Below are 6,200 nucleotides of genomic sequence, written 5' to 3' on the forward strand. Positions count from 1 at the left end.
AGGCGGGTATCAGGAACCATTCCCATTTTCTATTCAGATTTTCTAACGCCACTGACTCCTGAGGGGAGGAGGGAGGGCAATATGAATATATATATCTGCCAGGTAAGTATGAACAAACTTTATTTTATCATTAAAATATCATTTTGTTCATGAGACTTACCTGCCAGATATATATATAGCTGAATACCACCTTTGGAGGGGGGTAGAGACAGCCAAGAATTAGGGAAAAACCAATTATTGGTAAAATTATTTTGGTTCCTTATCTGATAGCGTAGCTGACTGAGTGGTTACTGTCACTCTAGTCTGCTTCTGCTTTACTAGAGACCCCAGCGAGGTAGTGACCTATATAGCTGGCGACTTCTAGATGATCTGTCAACGGGGCGTGACCACAATGTGACTAGATCATAGACCATACAAAGAGGACAAAAGAGCATTACTAACCACCTAACCAACACCTAAAGCGTTAGTTTGCAAAGGATTGGGAAGACTGCCTCCAGTAGTCGACCCAACAACCATAAAAACACAATTAAAAGGGGATAGGATCAGAGTTACCCCTGTCCCCAAGGTTGCTGAAGCAGCAATGTATGGTCCCAGCGAAAAGCAATTTTCGTATGCTACCTAAACATCTTGCCAAGAGTGTGAGGCAAACACCGAATTGACTTCGCCAAAATGTGGCACTAAGAATGTCACTGAGTACCATATTTTTCTTGAACGCCATGGAGGTAGCAACTGCCCTCACCTCGTGAGCGTTAACTCTCAACAACTTGAAGTTGGAGTCATCACAACTAGAGTGTGCGTCCTTAATGACGTCCCTAATGAAGAATGCCAGTGCATTCTTCGACATAGGTTTAACTGGTTGCCTCACAGAACACCATAAAATATCCAAGGGACCACGAGTGTCCTGTGTTCTTTTAAGGTAGTACTTGAGAGCTCTAACTGGACATAGAACTCCCTCAGGTTCCTGTCCAATAAGGTCTGCTAAACCTTTAATTTCAAAGTGTCTAGGCCAAGGGTTAGAAGACCTATCATTCTTAGCCAAGAACTTAGGGCTTAAAGAATAGACAGCATTGTGTTCCTTGAAGCCCACATGACGGCCTCGAACTTCGCTCACTCTTCGCCGCCGCCAGAGCTGTGAGGAATGCCGTTTTGAGTAACATCCTTAAGAGATGCAGAGTGGAGAGGCTCAAAAGGACTAAACATCAAAAACTTGAGCACTACGTCCAAGTTCCAAGCAGGGGAATTAGCTGAGGAACCTTGGACGTCTTGAAAGAGCTCGTAAGATCGTGGAGGTCCTTATTGTCAGACAAATCTAATCCTCTGTGTCTGAATACAATCGAAAGCATGCTCCGATAACACTTGATAGTCGGAACTGCTATATCGAGTTTTTCTCTTAAGTAAAGGAGAAAATCCGCAACCTGGCTCACAGTGATAGAGGAAGAGGAAAAGCCCTTCTTTCTACACCAACCTTTGAAGGTTGCTCACTTCGCTAGATATATCCTTTAGATGAAGAACTTCTGGCTCTAGCGATGGCCCGTGCCACCTGGCCAGAAAAACCCCTTCGCTCTGACCAAGTTTCGATAGTCTGAAAGCAGTCAGGTTCAGAGCGGGAGATTCAAAGATATCTCGTGAAGTGGGTTTGTATGAGCAGGTCTGCTCTCATAGGAAGGGTCCTCGGAACGTCTACCAACCAGAAGAGAAACTCCGAGAACCAGTGGTTCGAAGGCCAAAACGTGGGGATGAGAGTCATCCTCGTCCCTTGTGAGGCCGCGAACTTGCGTATGACTTCTCCCAGAATTTAGAACGGGGAAAAAGGCGTAAACATCTATTCCCGTCCAATCCCAGGGAAGAGCATCTATCGCAACTGCCCCCGGGTCGAGTACAGATGAGCTTTATAGAGGGAGCCTCGCTATTCTTGAGGTCGTGAAAATATCCACAAGATGGCGACCCCAAAATTTCCAAAAATCTTGGCAAACCTCCTGATGAAGGGTCCATTCCTTCGGCAGGAGTTGATGGCGCCAACAGAGCAGGTCTGCTCGAACATTTTCGACCCCTGCAACAAAACTTGTGAGAATCGAAATGTTGCGAGCATAGGCTCAAAGAATAATCTCTCTTGCAAGGCTGAACAGGGAACAAGTAGTATTGTCCGCGTTTGCTAGAACTACACGATTGCAAACTTGGACCTCGAAGAATTGGAGAGCTAAAAGATAGCCGCCAAATCTTTGAAGTTGATGTGCCAGGACACCTGTTCCTCTCTCCGGGTTCCTAACACTTCCTCTCCCTCTAGTGTTGCCCCCCAACCTGTTGACGACCCGTCGGAAAAACAACACTAGGTTGGGGTTCAGAAGCTTGAGGGAGATCCCTTTCTGCAATTTCGTTGGATCGAGCCACCACTACAGATCCTCTTTTATATAAGGAAGAATTCTCAATTCCTCTTTCAAGTCTTCCTTGCTTTGCCAGTTCTCCAACAGAAAGAACTGAAGAGGCCTGAGATGCAGACTCCCCAGAAAACAAACTTCTCCAGCGAGGAAATGGTCCCCAGCAGACTCAATCCTTCCCTCACCTAGCATGTTTCCTTTTCCAAGAAGGCCGAGACTTTTTCGTACATAGAAGTTGCCGTTCTTGCGACGGAGACGCTATAAAAGCCGCTGAATACATCTGAATTCCCAAACACAATGGACAGTGAGGGGATCAGCTGTGACTTCTCCACAGACCAGGAGTCCCAGGGACTTCACGAGTTGCAGAGTCAACTGAAGGTCCTCCAGATACCTTCGCTTCGACGACGCTCGAATCAACCAGTCGTCCAAGTAGAGTGAGATCCTGACGTGCGACAGGTGCAACTGCATCGCAACGTTTTTCATGAGACGTTGTAAACACCCTCGAGCAAAATGTGACGCCAACAGCATCTGGTGTTCCCAGGCGGTCACCCATCCAAGTACTGACCAGACCCAACGTTGCTTAACTTCGCTGATCGGACGAGAAGCTGTGTTTTCAACGTGGTATGGCCGTTGTGCAGAGTCCAAAGCAGAGAGCCCTGAACTGGTACGTCTAGTCCCCCAAGACAACCTGAGATACTTCATCGAACGTGGATGAATTGGGGCGTGAAGATAAGTATCTTGGAGATCCAAAGATACCACCCAATCCCCGGGATGAAGGGCTCCTAGTATTGACTGCGAGGTCTCCATCTTGAACTTTTCCTTCCGGACCAAGTTGTTCGACCTGTTGACGACCAAGACGGGTCTCCAGCCTACTGAAAGTTTTGGGACTAGAAACAATCTGTAGTAAAATCCCAGGGAACACCGAGTCCAAGACCTGTTCCACTGCTCTCCTCTCGAACATCTGTTCGAGCAGGTCAAACAATTTTCTGTTTGACAGGAAGGCAGTTGGGAAACAAAAAACAAAGGAGGAGGAGACAGGAAGGGAATCAAGTAACCTCTCTCTAACAGTAGGAGGGACCAAACGTCTGCCCCTCACTCTTTCCAGGCTTGTGCAAAATGAAGCCTGGTTGCTAAGGGAGTCTGGAGATGAAAGGAGTCACTTGCTACCTCTCTTGGAAGTGACATTCCTTCGGGAAAAAACTCTCTCTCGTGGTGCGGGTCTCGTGTTGCTTCCCATGGAAGCCCCTTTGTTTGTAGGCAAATATTTAGCTTTCGTTTACTTTTTGTATCATTGAGATCAGTGCAATCGTTATGAAGGAGATGCAGTTTGAATGTCGATAACTTTAGTTTTGAGAAAAACGATATTTTTTGCTTCTCTGTGTATTTATTTGCTTGCTGTTACACAGTTTGATGTTTTTATGACATATTGAAAAGCCAAAAAATAGACCTGCAAAGTAATATAACTTCGCTAAATGAAGCTAAATGAAGCGAGTGTCAAAACACGGCTCAGGTTGGGCAGCGCGACGTCTTACTTAGTCAAGCTCTGAGCTGCTACTGACTGACTGCCACTGACTGCCCTGCGGCATTCCTGTCTTTCGCTGATGCGTACTATGTCCACAGGGTTGCCATAGATCGCATTAGATATTATTATTTCATAGCTAAAAGGAAATTACCACCGATATACTGACAATATCATTACATTATACGAAAAATGTAATTTTGACTATGATAGGGTTACTGTTTTATTTTTAACTCCTAACTGTGGCGAACTTTTAAATAAAACTTTCTGAGAAGATAGTCAGGATATGTATGATGCCATATATAAAATATCCCAGAAAATTTGATTTCTGATTTTTTCATCAAACGCTCCCCTTAAGACAAAGACAACTGCGAAGGTGGAGAGAGAGGAGCCGAAGGTTGAAAAGTCTCAGGAAACAGATCCTTAAGAAAAAAGCCAGAGTCTGATAATCAGAGGAAGAAGAAGACGAAAGAAGTTTCTCTTCATACAAAGGCTGTGACGAAAGAGGATGTTCTTCCGCAGCTGGCGGGTCTTGAGTGAGTGGTGAAAGTAGTTCCGATTCGCCGATACGTAAGCGGGAACTCCCGCGAACGAAAAAGTCGTCAACTAGAGTACGTATAGTAAACATAAAAAATGTGGAACGGTTCACGATTAGCGTGTCATCCTTGCGCAGGGGCCATGCTAATCTTCTCTGTATCATTCCAATTTTAGTATATGTACTGCCGAAGCAAGTACTGGCTAAATTAAGAAGGACATCAGATGTTGAAGCGGGTAGTAGTGCGACATGATGAACAACTGGAGCGGCGTCAACACAAGACTTGAAGCTATACGGTGAAGCGAGCGCGGAGCGTCATGGCGTGACGCGCGAGAGGCTCCGTGGCAAGTACTAGAAGAGAATTACAGGCGTGCGCCGAGCGTCAAGGTGAGGCGCGCGTGAAGCGTGAGAAGCGCACGAAGAGCAAGACGCGCTCCTGGCGCGAGACAAGAGAAAAGTCCAACACCTCAAATCGGGGAAGACGAATAGGAAGCCACTAAACAGTCTCTCTAGACGACAGACGAGAAGCCCCAAAACATCTAGCAGACGAGGAAGACGAAGCAGGAGACGAAGGTGAAAGTCTGTACCTCTTAACAGGCAGATTCGAATCTTGAAAGGTTCATGAGAGCATCCAGCTGTTGTTGCAAACCCAACAAAATCTTACGCGTTGGAGAAGCAACTCTCTCGGGAGAAGGGCTGAACCTGAGAGAAGGAAAGGGGCGAGAGACGTATACTTCCTTCCACAGGGGAAGAAGCTCTAGCCCTTGCCTTAGCGCGACAGGGGGGTCGAGTAGCGTCATCACTCGAAAAACACTTTATTCTCTTCTGCAGAGGAATATCCACGCAACTTTCGGGGAAGAGTACAAACGTCTAGAGGAAGAGGACGTGAAGCGTCCTCTCCTCTAAGCTTCTCTTAAGAGGGCGAGAGTCCAACCGAGAGCTCCAACCCCGAGGCAGGGAGGACGTGTCGGAGGACGAGAAGCAATCCTTCAGGATGCGTGCCTGAGCACGATCCCTGGCAGCCTGGGTAGCGTCATCAGGACCTGCCGAAGGGACGCCAGATCGGTGGGAAGCCCCCGTAACCCTCATGCGGCTTTCGACAAGCCCCCTCCCTGGTCCTGGGAGTTCGACAGAGGTCCAGGCCTAGAGGCATTATAGGGCCGATCTGACGCCCCCTCCACAACACTAGGGGCACTAGCACTAACACTATGCGTTTGAATTGCATTCACTTTAGTTTCAAGAGCACGCATTGACTCCACACGAGAGCCAGGGAATTACCTTCTGCAGCAACAAACTACAGGGTTAGTACTAAAACTTACTACAGGGTTACTAGTAGGAGAAAACCCTGACTGTCCATCTAAGGATGCACTCTAAGATTTCCTCAGCCTATCACGCTCCAATTTAAGCATATAGGCTTCATATTTCTTCCACTCACCCTCAGACAATCCCACACATTCATTACCGATTATCATAGAGCATTGAACACCCTTACATATCATACATAAAGTGTGAGGAACTATCAAAGTCTTCGATAGCCTCACCTTACATTCACCCAAGCTACAGACTCAATAGCTAGAGGTAAGACATCTTAATTATAAGAAAAGTCAAAAGCAAAATCAAAAATGGTCCACAAAGAGCGTATGCCAAGTCACAGATCCAGTCGAATACCAAAAAACAACCAAAATACTTAAGTGACAACAAATTTCGAAATCCAAATGGCGGAGGAACTGACAACAGGTGTTGACAGTCGGGCGACAGAGAAAATCTGAAT

General features: G+C 46.5%; 2 non-coding genes across 2 annotated transcripts; both read right to left on the reverse strand.

Annotated features, from left to right (window-relative positions):
- Positions 1-2,891: 2,891 nt before the first annotated feature.
- Positions 2,892-3,010, reverse strand: LOC136843069 (5S ribosomal RNA). The gene has a single exon (XR_010854428.1). It is a non-coding gene; the product is annotated as a 5S ribosomal RNA (ribosomal RNA).
- Positions 3,011-4,523: 1,513 nt separating this feature from the next.
- Positions 4,524-4,629, reverse strand: LOC136843058 (U6 spliceosomal RNA). Its single transcript, XR_010854418.1, has one exon. It is a non-coding gene; the product is annotated as a U6 spliceosomal RNA (small nuclear RNA).
- Between the last annotated feature and the right edge of the window lie 1,571 nt (positions 4,630-6,200).

This window comes from Macrobrachium rosenbergii, chromosome 10 (genome assembly GCF_040412425.1).
Source record: "Macrobrachium rosenbergii isolate ZJJX-2024 chromosome 10, ASM4041242v1, whole genome shotgun sequence".
In the NCBI taxonomy this organism is placed as follows: Eukaryota; Metazoa; Arthropoda; class Malacostraca; order Decapoda; family Palaemonidae; genus Macrobrachium; species Macrobrachium rosenbergii.